This window comes from Scyliorhinus torazame, unplaced genomic scaffold, assembly GCF_047496885.1.
Source record: "Scyliorhinus torazame isolate Kashiwa2021f unplaced genomic scaffold, sScyTor2.1 scaffold_106, whole genome shotgun sequence".
NCBI classification, from domain to species: Eukaryota; Metazoa; Chordata; class Chondrichthyes; order Carcharhiniformes; family Scyliorhinidae; genus Scyliorhinus; species Scyliorhinus torazame.
The window spans coordinates 585,235-599,239 of record NW_027307833.1 but is presented as its reverse complement, the minus strand read 5'-3'; the positions used below and the strand labels follow the sequence as shown (position 1 = coordinate 599,239).

The 14,005-nt window shown below is 52.7% G+C and overlaps 1 long non-coding RNA gene across 2 annotated transcripts; it reads right to left on the bottom strand.

Annotated features, from left to right (window-relative positions):
• Positions 1–4,201: 4,201 nt before the first annotated feature.
• Positions 4,202–6,414, bottom strand: LOC140405582 (uncharacterized). 2 transcript variants are annotated; one of them, XR_011938671.1, is made up of 3 exons: positions 5,955–6,414; positions 5,541–5,647; positions 4,202–4,329 (listed from the first exon to the last, which is right to left on the bottom strand). It is a non-coding gene; the product is annotated as an uncharacterized lncRNA (long non-coding RNA). The 2 variants fall into 2 exon arrangements; XR_011938670.1 differs by having other exon boundaries at positions 5,987–6,410.
• Positions 6,415–14,005: the final 7,591 nt, after the last annotated feature.

The following is a 14,005-nucleotide window of genomic DNA, read 5'->3' as shown; positions in this document are numbered from 1 at the left end:
AGGAAGAGGGGCTGAGAGAGAGAGAGGGGCTGAGAGAGAGAGAGGCTGAGAGGGAGAGAGGCTGAGAGGGAGAGGGGCTGAGAGGGAGAGAGACTGAGAGGGAGAGGGGCTGAGAGGGAGAGAGGCTGAGAGGGAGAGAGACTGAGAGGGAGAGAGAGAGACAGAGAGACTGACTGAGAGAGAGACTGAGAATGTGACAAGCAGAAAGTCAGTAAAAGTCGATTCAAACGGTCCCCTGGGCTTTCACAAGGAACCGTGACATTAATCACAGTACAACACGGGCACTGCGCGATTGGGAAATTGTCTGATTAAATGGAAGCCCCTCTTTAAAACTGACAGTGGGGCAGATGGGGGGGAGCCTGGAGACATTGGAGAACTCGGTGAGCTGAATTAACCCCCTCCCACACCCACACAACCCCCCCTCCCCCCATCACCAACACTTCACTAATCAGTCCGTCTTCAGCACAGGAGATATCCCTTACACAGCCTCACATTTATAAATTCAATCCCAGCACCTCGGCAACATTATGAAAGTCGATACGTTCATGTTTACATGTTGCAGTGTGCACAGCAGGATCCCATAAATAATAAACATGATGGAGACAGGAGCCCAGTCCGTATCCTGCGTCTCTCTTAACCTCCCACTCAACCGCCCCCCTCCGCACACACCCCACACCCCCACACACATTCGCCACCCCCACTAGCCTCCCCATTCAAATAACGACAAATCACGTTGGTGTTTTTATCATTTTATTGGAAGAGGAAGTATAGAGGGAAATAGCTGGAGAGAGAGGCTCGGTGAGGGGAGGGGGATGTGGTGGGGAAGAGTGAGACAGGCAATTTCTCCCACGCTCCCTCTCTTTCTCTCTCAGGTCTTCTTTCCCTCTGGAGGCATTTTCAAATCGACTGGCCTCAGGACAGGACAGGGCTGTCTCAGGACATTTTCAAATCGACTGTCTCAGGACAGGACAGGGCTGTCTCAGGACATTTTCAAATCGACTGTCTCAGGACAGGACAGGGCTGTCTCAGGACATTTTCAAATCGACTGTCTCAGGACAGGACAGGGCTGTCTCAGGACATTTTCAAATCGACTGTCTCAGGACAGGACAGGGCTGTCTCAGGACATTTTCAAATCGACTGCCTCAGGACAGGACAGGGCTGTCTCAGGACATTTTCAAATCGACTGTCTCAGGACAGGACAGGGCTGTCTCAGGACATTTTCAAATCGACTGTCTCAGGACAGGACAGGGCTGTCTCAGGACATTTTCAAATCGACTGTCTCAGGACAGGACAGGGCTGTCTCAGGACATTTTCAAATCGACTGTCTCAGGACAGGACAGGGCTGTCTCAGGACATTTTCAAATCGACTGCCTCAGGACAGGACAGGGCTGTCTCAGGACATTTTCAAATCGACTGTCTCAGGATTGTGTAAAATCGCACTTTCTAAAAGATAATGTGACTGGGCCGTGACTGTGCACAGCAGAACCCCCACCCCCAGACCCTGTGCCTGATCACCCCCTCACCCCACCCCACATCTCTCCCCCCGTTTCCCCTGGCCCTCCCTTTTCTCTCACCCCCTCTCTTTTTCACTCCTCGCTCCCACCGCCCTCTCTCTCTTTCTCTCTCCCTCTTTTTCACTCTCTCCCTCCACCCTCTAACTTTCTCTGTCCCCCTCCCCTTTTCACTTTATCTCCTTCCACCCTCTTGTCATTCTCTCTCCCTCTTTTTCACTCCCTCTCCCTCCACCCTGTCTTTCTCTGTCCTCCCCTCTCTTTTTTATTCTCTCTCCCTCAACCCTGTCTTTCTCTGTCCCCCTCCCCTTGTCACTATATCTTTCTCCCTCCACTCTCTCTCTCTTTCTCTCTCCTCCTCTTTTTCACTCCCTCTCTCCCACCGCCCTCTCTCTGTCTTTCTCCCTCCCCCTCTTTTTCACTCTCTCTCCCTCCACCCTCTGTCTTTCTCTGTCCCCCTCCCCTTTTCACTATATCTCTTTACCTCCACTCTCTCTCTCTTTCTCTCCCTGCCCTCTCTTTTTCACTCTCTTTCTCCCTCCACTCTCTCGACAAATCACATTGGGGTTCTCTGTAACATTTAGTCCAAGATGAAATGTAGAAAGAAATGGCTGGAAAGTAGGAGAGAGAGAGATAGAAAGCTGGGGTGACTGAGGCAGGGACATTTATCCCCAAACCCCCCTCAGAAATCCTTCCTATCCCACCGCCCTGTCTAAAACACAAACACCACCATTGAGGACAAACCTGTACCCAGGCTGCGGCCTATTCATTTCAGACCCATTCCCGACTGCTGCACACTCAGTGAGCCAGTTTAATATTAAATTGTGCGTGGTCACTAAGTTGACATTTCAGGAAAGGCTGCAGGCCACTGATGCACAGCAGGATCCCACAACCAGCAATGTGATCCTGACAGGGTGGGACAGGCAGGTGAGCGGGGGGATGGGGGAGAGACATATTCCTTCCCTTGCCTGCTATATTCTTTCCTCCATCTCTTCCCCCCCCCCGCCCCCAAAATACCCCCACCCCTGAATACCACGGGTATTGGGAGTCTGGAGCCACATCCACTGTCCCCAGAAAGTTACACTTCCCTCTTTAAACTGGGAAACCAGCTGCCTGGTCCGTCCGGAGACTTTTTACAATCACCCTCCCAGCATTTATTTCCATTTATTTCCCAAATCAGGGTATCCCCAGAAAGATGTGATGAGGCTCCCCATTGCAGTTTGTGGGAAGGTTTCATTGATTGAAGGTTTAAAGAGACACTAAAAAGCTGGAGAGAGATGGACAGATAGCGGCAGAATGCTGGAGAGACAGAGAGAGAGGCAAGAATGGAAAGAAGGCAGAAAGGGAGAGAAAGCCTCTCTTTTTCACTACCTCCCTCTCCCTCCAACCTCTCTCTCTCACATCTCCCTCCTACCCCCCCCCCCCCCCCCCCCTCCCACGACCCCACTCTCTCTCTCTCTCTCTCATCCCAGTAGTTGGGAAGGAGAGAGAGAGAGAGGATCACACACAGGAATCCAACAATCACTACCACAGCAAACAGAATTCAAATGGCCCCCTGCCAATTTCATTTCACCCTCACATTTAAGTCTCGGCCTAAAACACAGGCTTTATTCTAGAATTACACCCCCTTCAAGTTTAAGGGACTATAATTCCAGATTACTTTACAGTCGATGGATTCAGTATTAAAGTGACCCCACTGTTGGTTCATTTCAGGAATTCTGCAGGCAACTTGTGCACGGGGAGATCCCAAAAATGGTGACACTTTCCAAATTGAGTTCCGAGTTTCTGATGGTGGATTTCTCTCTCAGCAGCGATGAGATCATGGCTGAATATCCCGTCAGTGCACGCAGAAAGGGTTCATTAACTCTCTCGTTCCCAAGCACTCAAGTTTAAGACTTTAAAATTCGAGACCTTCGAACCCACTTTGCAGTCCGTGAGCTATTTCATTAAAAAAAAAGTAGGTACTCTATATTTATTTATTTATTTATTTTTATAAATTTAGAGTACCTAATTCATTTTTTCCAATTAAGGGACAATTTCACGTGGCCAATCCACCTACCCTGCAAATCTTTGGGTTGTGGGGGCGAAACCCACTCAAACACAGGAAGAGAGCTATTTTATTTTCAGAGTTGTGGTCACTGTTGCTGCGCGGGCAAAGGCCACAGGCCTGTGAGTGAACAGCAAGATCCCACAGCAGCAGCAATCTGGACCTAACCAGATGGGACACTGTCCTTCTCCCCCCCCCCCCCCCCCTCCTCACTCCTGCTGGGAGCCCCATTCCCCACTGCACCTAACACCACCCCCCCACCCCACCCCCGCCGTGTCATGTGTGGATTGGAACATCCCTGGAGAAGTCCCTTCAGTTTCTGAAAGAGTTAAACTGCCTCTTAAAACGAAGAAAAACCTTTTTAAAACAAAATCCATTGGCACACAGAAAGATCCCAGAAGGTGCAGTCGGCAGTGTTGAGTGTCGTTGACATTTGCTACCAGGTTGCAGAGAGTGGCTGAGACAGTGAAATCCCCTCCCCCCCCCCCCCCCCCCCCCACCACACATACCCGGGATGCTCAGAATTAACATAACCCCTGTTATTTTGGAACAAAATTAGACAGCTTTATATTCCAGATTTGTATTTTACTCTTTGCCACCCACCAAAGGGTTAATGTGTTTGTGTCGAAGTGCAAGGCCAGGGCGGCAATAAAGAGACAACTCACGTGAGTGCGGCCTGTGGAGTAGGCCTCAGTCCATCCACTTGTCCTCTGGAGAATAGCCTTTGTCCAAAGATTCCTGGTCGCATTGCAGTCTTCAAAGTTCAAATTCCTGGGGAAAAGAGGGAGAAAATTAACTAAAACGCAGGAAAATGTTTACACTTGTAGCACAGCAAGAGGCCAAGATTCCCCCTCTCAGTCACACAAACTCTCAGCAACATCCACCTACACTAATCTCAGTTATAAACCACAGAATAAAAAAGATTGAGAGACAGTTCCCACTTCCCTTGTCTTTCTCTTTCTCTCTCTCTCGCTATCTCATTCGGTCCCACTATCCCTCTCATTCATATTTCTGTCTCCCTCGTTATCCCTCATCAGCCTCCCAGCATTTAGTTCTATTTGTTTCTCTAATCAGGGTATCCCCAGAAAGATGTGATGAGACTCCCCATTGCAGTTTGTGGGGTGGTTTTCTTAGATTAAAGGTTTAAAGAGACACTAAAAAGCTGGAGAGAAATGGACAGATAGTGGCAGAAAGCTGGGGAGACAGAGAGAGAGAGAGAGAGGGGCAAGAATGGAAGAAAGACAGAAAGGGAGAGAAAGCCTCTCTTTTTCACGACCTCCCTCTCCCTCCACCATCTGTCTTTCTCCTCTCCCTCTCTCTAATCTCTATTACCCCCCAGCCCCACACTCTTTTCTGTACTTCTCTCTCTCTCTCTTTCTATCATCCTAATAGTTGGGAAGGAGAAAGAGAGAGAGAGACAGGGTCACACACAGGAATCCAACATTCACAACCACAGCAAACTGAATTCAAATGACCTCCTGCGAATTTAATTTCACTCTCATACTTGTGCCTCGGCCTAAAATACAGGCTTCATTCCAGAATTAGACCCGCTTCAAGTCAAGGGACTTTAATTCCGGGCAATCGAGATTACTTTACAGTCAATGGGTTCATTTAAAAGTGACCCCCACTATCGTTAATTTTGTGAATTATGCCGGCAACCTGGGCACAGGGAGAGCCCAACAAATGATGACCACTTTCAAAATTGAGTTCAGAGTTTCTGATCTGAGATTTCTCTCTCTCTCTCTACCAGATTACAGAGAGTGGCTGAAACAGTGAAATGCCCCCCCCCCCTCCCCACACACACACCGCACCCCATACCCCCACCCCTGGGACGCTCAGAATTAATATAACCCCTGTTATTTTGGAACAAAATTAGACAGCTTCATATTCCAGATTTGTATTTTACTCTTTGCCGCCCACCTAAGGTTTAATGTGTTTGTGTCTAAGTGCAAGGCCGGGGCTGCAATAAAGAGACAACTCACGTGAGTGCGGCCTGTGGAGTAGGCCTCAGTCCATCCATCCATGCTCGGGAGAAATACCCTTACCCAAAGATTCCTGCTCACATTGCAGTCTTTCAAAATTCAAATTCCTGGGAAAAAGAGGGAGAAAATCAACTAAACCACAGGAAAAGATTGAAACTATTTAATACAGCGAGAGCCCAGGGTCCCCTTTTCAGTTTTACAACCCCTCAGCAACATCCGAATACAAATAAGTCACAGCTTTCAACCAGAGGTTAAAAAAGATTGAGAGACAATTAATACTCAAAATCTTTTTATTGTCACAATTAGGCTGACATTAATACTGCAATGAAGTTACTGTGAAAATCCCCTTCTCTTGTGTTTCTCGCTGTCTCTCTATCCCTCTTATACATATTTCTGTCTCCCTCCCTCATTCACTCTTTTTGATCCCTCCAATATTAAAATTAAACCTCAGTCAGGGTAATAACCCGGGTGAAGCCTGCGGAACAGGCCTCAGCCAGCGCTCCCTCGGGAAGAATTCACCCTCCCTCGTCCTCCTCACTGGATTCCCGACTTCCTTCCAGTTCTCCAAATAAAAACGCCTCTGGAGAAAAAAAGGAGATAACATTGATTATAAAGGCAATAACAGGGACATTTTAATAAAATATTCAAAACAGCACAACAGGAGTTCAACATCTCCAATCTCGAGTCAATCAGTAACATGTCAACACCCAAAATGCACAGCTCAAAACAGGCAGATTGACACACCCAGCGACACACACACACACACACACTGAAGCAGAGGGGTAATGTTTTGAGTGTAGTGAGTTTTTGGTTTGTGAACTGAAGTCCCTCAGACACAGATATATCCTCAGTGAGCTGTGAGCAGACTCCACCCCTAGTCTCTGCCATGTGTGGAATGTCTGTCTCAGACCACAGCTCTCTATTGACATGTAAATGCAGGCCAAGAGATACTGATCTCCTTGCTGCTCAGCCCCACACACACAGAATGTGACTTCAGCTAACCCTTGGCCTTCCCCACACCAGTGTTGTTCACTGAGCAGGACAGAAAAAATTGGATTAAATGTAATTATTAGACAGGGACGTTCTTATTTTCTCTACCCAAGTGGATAACCTCACATTTATCCACGTTGTACTGCATCTGCCATATCTCTCACTCACTCCCCTCCAATAGGATTGAATCGTAATTTAAAATAGTATTGGGAAATGATTAGAAACAGTTTGGACTGAGATCTCCTCAGTGACCTGTGTGCAGACCCCACCCCCGACTTTCTGTGAGGAATGCCCCCCTCGGTGTGGTTCCTGTGTCTGCTAAGGAAGACACTTGTCCTGTCTATGGTTATGTTAATTCAGCAGTTAGCAACAGATTCTTTCCTGTCATTATTTCTGTCTTTGGTTTAACATTTGTTTACCTCTGAATTTCTGGCATGTTTGGAATGACTATTCGTCTGTCGCCTTAGGAAGGCTCTCCATAGAATGAGTAAAAAGCAGCAAGAAATCACAGAATGTGAGTTAAACACAACTTCATTTCTGCCTCCATTTGGAGAGAAGATTCCTGGCCACAAAAACAAAGCTCATTGCAAAGTTTCACTTCATATTTTACATGTTGTTCACAGACAGATTTCTTCAATGAGCTGCTCTATAAATCTGGATTCAATTTGACTTTTTCTCACTGTGAGATGAAAAGTTTATTCCTGAATCAATACACGGTCATCGGCAACAACATAATTTTATTAGACAGTGAGGATCAATGGGATTTTTCACTGAAATCCTCTGATGTCAATTCCTGAGATTAGAATTTGTAATGAAACAATTTGGATTAAATGAAAACGGTCAGTTTGATAACCCCAATGTCCTGACTGCCTCACGTCCTGGCACCCTCACACCCTCACACCCTCATGTCCCCTAACTCTCAATCCCTGACCCACTCACGCCTCCGAAACCTCAGATCCTGACCCGCTGTGTACCTCTTTCTGTGTGTGTGTCCCTTACTCTGTCTGTGTGCCCACCTCTCACTGTCCCTCTCTGTATCCCTCTCTCCCTCTGTGTCCCTCTCTCTCGCTGTCTGTGTCCTTCTATCTCACTCTATCCCTCTCTTTCACTGCGTACCTCTTTCTATCTGTCTCACTCTCTCTGTGTCCCTCTCCCTCTATGTGTCCCCGTCTCTCTGTCTCTCTCGCTGTGTTCCTCGCTCTCTCGCTGTGTCCTTCTCTCTCTCGCTGTGTACCCGTCCCTCTCGATGTGTCCCCCTCTCTCTCTCGCTGCGTCCCTCACTCTCTCTCGCTGCTTCCCTCTCTCTCTCGCTGTGTCCCCCTCTCTCTCGCTGTGTTCCTCGCTCTCTCGCTGTGTCCCTCTCTCGCTCGCTGTGTACCCGTCCCTCTCACTGTGTCCCCCTCTCTCTCTCTCGCTGTGTTCCTCGCTCACTCGCTGTGTCCCTCTCTCTCTCGCTGTGTTCCCCGCTCTCTCGCTGTGTCCCTCTCTCTCTTTCGCTGTGTCATAGATTATCATAGAATTTACAGTGCAGAAGGTGGCCATTCGGCCCATCGAGTCTGCACCAGCTCTTGGAAAGAGCACGCCACCCAAGGTCAACACCGCCACCCTATCCCCATAACCCAGTAACCCCACAACGCTAAGGGCAATTCTGGACACTAAGGGCAATTTATCATGGCCAATCCACCTAACCTGCACATCTTTGGACTGTGGGAGGAAACCAGAGCACCCGGAGGAAACCCACGCAGACACGGGGAGGATGTGCAGACTCCGCACAGAGAGTGACCCAAGCCGGAATCGAACCTGGGACCCTGGAGCTGTGAAACAATTGTGCTATCCACAAGGCTACCGTGCTGTCCCTCTCTCTCTCGCTGTGTCCCTTGCTCTCTGTGTCCCTTACTCTCTGTGTCCCTTGCTCTCTCCCTGTCCCCCTCTCTCTCGTTGTGTCCCTCTCTCTCTCTCGCTGTGTCCCTTGCTCTCTGTGTCCCTCACTCTCTGTGTCCCTCGCTCTCTCTGCGTCCCTCGCTCTCTCTGTGCCCCTCGCTCTGTCTGTGTCCCTCGGTCTGTGTCCCTCACTCTCTCTGTGTCCCTCAATCTCTGTGTCCCTCGCTCTCTCTGTGACCCTCGCTCTCTCTGTTTCCCTCGCTCTCTGTGTTCCTCACTCTCTGTGTTCCTCGCTCTCTCTGTGTGTCCCTCGCTCTCTATGTCCCTTGCTCTCTCTGTGTCCCTGGCTCTGTCTGTGTCCCTTGCTCTCTCTGTGTGTCCCTCGCTCTCTGTGTCCCTCGCTCTCTGTGTCCCTCGATCTCTCTGTGTCCCTCGCTCTCTCTGTGTCCCACACTCTCTCTGTGTCCCTCCCTTTCTGTGTGTCCCTCGCTCTCTCTGTGTCCCACGCTCTCTCTGTGTCCCTCGCTCTCTCAGTGTCCCTCGGTCTGTGACCCTCGCTCTGTCTGTGTCCCTCCCTTTCTGTGTGTCCCTCGGGCTCTCTGTGTCCCTCACGCTCTCTGTGTCCCTCGTGCACTGTGTCCCTCAATCTCTGTGTCCCTCGTTCTCTGTGTTAATCGCTCTCTGTGTCCCTCACTCTCTCTGTCCCTCGTTCTCTCTGTGTCCCTCACTCTCTGTTTACCTCACTCTCTGTGTCCCTCGCTCTCTGTGTCCCTTGTGCTCTGTGTCCCTCGCTCTTTGTGTCCCTCGCTCTCTCTGTCTCTCTCGCTGTGTTCCTCGCTCTCTCGCTGTGTCATCGCTCTCTCGCTGTGTACCCGTCCCTCTCGATGTGTCCCCCTCCCTCTCTCGCTGCGTCCCTCACTCTCTCTCGCTGTGTCCCCCTCTCTCTCGTTGTGTCCCTCTCTCTCTCGCTGTGTTCCTTGCTCTCTGTGTCCCTTGCTCTCTGTGTCCCTTGCTCTCTCTGTGTCCCCCTCTCTCTCGTTGTGTCCCTCTCTCTCTCTCGCTGTGTCCCTTGCTCTCTGTGTCCCTCACTCTCTGTGTCCCTCGCTCTCTCTGTGTCCCTCGCTCTCTCTCTGTCCCTCTTCCTCCATGTGTCCCTCGCTCTCTCTGTGTCCCTCGCTCTAGCTGTGTCCCTCGCTCTCGCTGTGTCCCTCGCTCTCTCTGTGTCCCTCGCTCTCCCTGTGTCCCTTGCTCTCTGTGTCCCTCGCTCTCTGTGTCCCTTGCTCTCTGTGTCCCTCGCTCTCTCTGTCCCTCGCTCTCTCTGTGTCCATCGCTCTCTCTGTGTCCCTCGCTCTCTCAGTGTCCCTCGGTCTGTGACCCTCGCTCTGTCTGTGTCCCTCCCTTTCTGTGTGTCCCTCGGGCTCTCTGTGTCCCTCGGGCTCTCTGAGTCCCTCGCGCTCTCTGTGTCCCTCGTGCACTGTGTCCCTCACTCTCTGTGTCCCTCGTTCTCTGTGTTAATCGCTCTCTGTGTCCCTCGTTCTCTCTGTGTCCCTCACTCTCTGTTTCCCTCACTCTCTGTGCCCCTCGCTCTCTGTGTTCCTCGTGCTCTGTGCCCCTCGCTCTTTGTGTCCCTCGCTCTCTCTGTCTCTCTCGCTGTGTTCCTCGCTCTCTCGCTGTGTCCCTCTCTCTCTAGTTGTGTACCCGTCCCTCTCGATGTGTCCCCCTCTCTCTCTCGCTGCGTCCCTCACTCTCTCTCGCTGCGTCCCTCTCTCTCTCGCTGTGTCCCCCTCTCTCTCGCTGTGTCCCTCTCTCTCTCGCTGTGTACCCGTCCCTCTCTCTCGCTGTGTTCCTCGCTCTCTCGCTGTGTCCCTCTCTCTCTCGCTGTGTACCCGTCCCTCTCGCTGTGTCCCCCTATCTCTCGCTGTGTTCCCCGCTCTCTCGCTGTGTCTCTCTCTCTCTCGCTGTGTACCCGTCCCTCTCGTTGTGTCCCCCTCTCTCTCTCTCTCGCTGTGTTCCTCGCTCACTCGCTGTGTCCCTCTCTCTCTCGCTGTGTACCCGTCCCTCTCGCTGTGTACCCCTCTCTCACGCTGTGTCACCCTCTCTCTCTCTCGCTGTGTTCCTCGCTCACTCGCTGTGTCCCTCTCTCTCTCGCTGTGTACCCGTCCCTCTCGCTGTGTCCCCCTCTCTCTCGCTGTGTTCCTCGCTCACTCGCTGTGTCCCTCTCTCTCTCGCTGTGTCCCTCTCTCTCTCGCTGTGTCCCCCTCTCTCTCTCTCGCTGTGTTCCTCGCTCACTCGCTGTGTCCCTCTCTCTCTCGCTGTGTACCCGTCCCTCTCACTGTGTACCCCTCTCTCTCGCTGTGTTCCCCGCTCTCTCGCTGTGTCCCTCTCTCTCTTTCGCTGTGTCATAGATTATCATAGAATTTACAGTGCAGAAGGTGGCCATTCGGCCCATCGAGTCTGCACCGGCTCTTGGAAAGAGCACGCCACCCAAGGTCAACACCGCCACCCTATCCCCATAACCCAGTAACCCCACAACGCTAAGGGCAATTTTGGACACTAAGGGCAATTTATCATGGCCAATCCACCTAACCTGCACATCTTTGCACTGTGGGAGGAAACCGGAGCACCCGGAGGAAACCCACGCAGACACGGGGAGGATGTGCAGACTCCGCACAGACAGTGACCCAAGCCGGAATCGAACCTGGGACCCTGGAGCTGTGAAACAATTGTGCTATCCACAAGGCTACCGTGCTGTCCCAATCACTCTCGCTGTGTCCCTCCCTCACTCGGTGTGCTCCTCTCTCTCTCGCTGTGCCCCTCTCTCTCTCGCTGCGGTCCTCTCTCACTCGCTGTGTCCCTCTCTCTCTCGCTGTGTCCCTCAATCTCTCGCCGTGTACCCGTCCCTCTCGCTGTGTCCCCCTCTCTCTCGTTGTGTCCCTCTCTCTCGCTGTGTCCCTTGCTCTCTGTGTCCCTTGCTCTCTGTGTCCCTTGCTCTCTCTGTGTCCCCCTCTCTCACGTTGTGTCACTCTCTCTCTCTCGCTGTGTCCCTTGCTTTCTGTGTCCCTCACTCTCTGTGTCCCTCGCTCTCTCTGTGTCCCTCGCTCTCTCTGTGTCCCTCGCTCTCTCTGTGTCCCTCTTCCTCCATGTGTCCCTCGCTCTCTCTGTGTCCCTCGCTCTCGCTGTGTCCCTCGCTCTCTCTGTGTCCCTCGCTCTCTCTGTGTCCCTCGCTCTCGCTGTGTCCCTTGCTCTCTGTGTCCCTTGCTCTCGGTGTCCCTCACTCTCTCTGTGTCCATCGCTCTCTCTGTGTCCCTCGCTCTCTCTGTGTCCCTCGCTCTCTCTGTGTCCCTCGCTCTTGCTGGGTCCTTCGCTCTCGCTGTGTCCCTCGCTCTCTCTGTGTCCCTCGCTCTCGCTGTGTCCTTTGCTCTCTGTGTCCCTCGCTCTCTCTGTGTCCATCGCTCTCCCTGTGTCCCTCTCCCTCCATGTGTCCCTCGCTCTCTCTGTGTCCCTCGCTCTCGCTGTGTCCCTCACTCTCTTTGTGTCCCTCGCTCTCGCTGTGTCCCTTGCTCTCTGTGTCCCTCGCTCTCTGTGTCCCTCGCTCTCTGTGTCCCTCGCTCTCTCTGTGTCCCTCGCTCTCGCTGTGTCCCTCTCCCTCCATGTGTCCCTCGCTCTCTCTGCGTCCCTCGCTCTCTCTGTGTCCCTCGCTCTCTCTGTGTCCCTCGCTCTCGCTGTGTCCCTCTCCCTCCATGTGTCCCTCGCTCTCTCTGCGTCCCTCGCTCTCTCTGTGTCCCTCGCGCTCTCTGTGTCCCTCACTCTCTGTGTCCCTCGCTCTCTCTGGGTCCCTTGCTCTCCCTGTGTCCCTCACTCTCTGTGTCCCTCACTCTCTGTGTCCCTCGCTCTCTCTGTGTCCCTCACTCTCGCTGTGTCCCTTGCTCTCTCTGTGTCCCTCACTCTCTCTGTGTCCCTCTCCCTCCATGTGTCCCTCTCCCTCCATGTGTCCCCCTCTCTTTGTCTCTCTCGCTGTGTCCCACTCTCTCCCTCTGTCCCACTCTCTCTCGCTGCGTTCCTCACTGTCCCTCTCTCTCAGTCCCTCTCACTTTGTGTCCCTCTTTCTCTGTGTCCCTGTCTTTCTGTCTCTCTCTCAGTGCCCCTCTCTCTCTGTGTCCCTCTCTCTCTGTCCATCGCTCTCTGTGTCCCTCGTGCTCCATGTGTCCCTCGCGCTCTCTGTGTCCCTCGTTCTCTCTGTGTCCCTCCCTTTCTGTGTGTCCCTCGCTCTCTCTGTGTCCCTCGCTCTCTGTGTCCATCACTCTCTGTGCCCCTCGCTCTCTCTGTGTCCCTCGCTCTCTCTGTGTCCCTCACTCTCTGTGTCCATCGCTCTCTCTGTGTCCCTCGCTCTCTGTGTCCCTCGCTCTCTGTGCCCCTCGCTCTCTGTGTCCCTCGCTCTCTCTGTGTCCCTCACTCTCTGTGCCCCTCGCTCTCTCTGTGTCCCTCGCTCTCTCTGTGTCCCTCACTCTCTCTGTGTCCCTCCCTTTCTGTGTGTCCCTCACTCTCTCCTTGTCCCTCGCTCTCTCTGTGTCCCTCGGTCTGTGTCCCTCGCTCTCTCTGTGTCCCTCGCTCTCTCTGTGTCCCTCACTCTCTGTGCCCCTCGCTCTCTCTGTGCCCCTCGCTCTCTCTGTGTCCCTCGCTCTCTCTGTGTGTCCCTCCCTTTCTGTGTGTCCCTCACTCTCTCCTTGTCCCTCGCTCTCTCTGTGTCCCTCGGTCTGTGTCCCTCGCTCTCTCTGTGTCCCTCGCTCTCTCTGTGTCCCTCACTCTCTGTGCCCCTCGCTCTCTCTGTGCCCCTCGCTCTCTCTGTGTCCCTGGCTTTGTCTGTGTCACTCGCTCTCTCTGTGTGTCCCTCACTCTCTGTGCGCCTCGCTCTCTCTGTGTCCCTCACTCTCTCTGTGTCCCTCCCTTTCTGTGTGCCCCTCGCTCTCTCTGTGTCCCTGGCTTTGTCTGTGTCACTCGCTCTCTCTGTGTGTCCCTCACTCTCTGTCCCCCTCGCTCTCTGTGCCCCTCGCTCTCTCTGTGGCCCTCGCTCTCTCTGTGTCCCTCACTCTCTCTGTGTCCCTCTCTTTCTGTGTGTCCCTCGCTCTCTCTGTGTCCCTGGCTTTGTCTGTGTCCCTCGCTCTCTCTGTGTCCCTCGCTCTCTGTGTCCCTCGCTCTCTGTGTCCCTCACTCTCTGTGTCCCTCACTCTCTGTGTCCCTCGCTCTCTCTGTGTCCCTCCCTTACTGTGTGTCCCTCGCACTCTCTGTGTCCCTCACTCTCTAAGTGTCCCTCCCTTTCTGTGTGTCCCTCACTCTCTCTGTGTCCCTGGCTCTCTCTGTGTCCCTCGCTCTGTCTGTGTCACTCGGTCTGTGTCCCTCACTCTCTCTGTGTCCCTCACTCTCTCTGTGTCCCTCCCTTTCTGTGTGTCCCTCGTTCTCTGTGTCCCTGGCTTTGTCTGTGTCACTCGCTCTCTCTCTGTGTCCCTCGCTCTCTGTGCCCCTCGCTCTCTGTGCCCCTCGCTCTCAGTTTGTCCTTCGCTCTCTCTGTGTCCCTCACTCTCTCTGTGTCCCTCGCA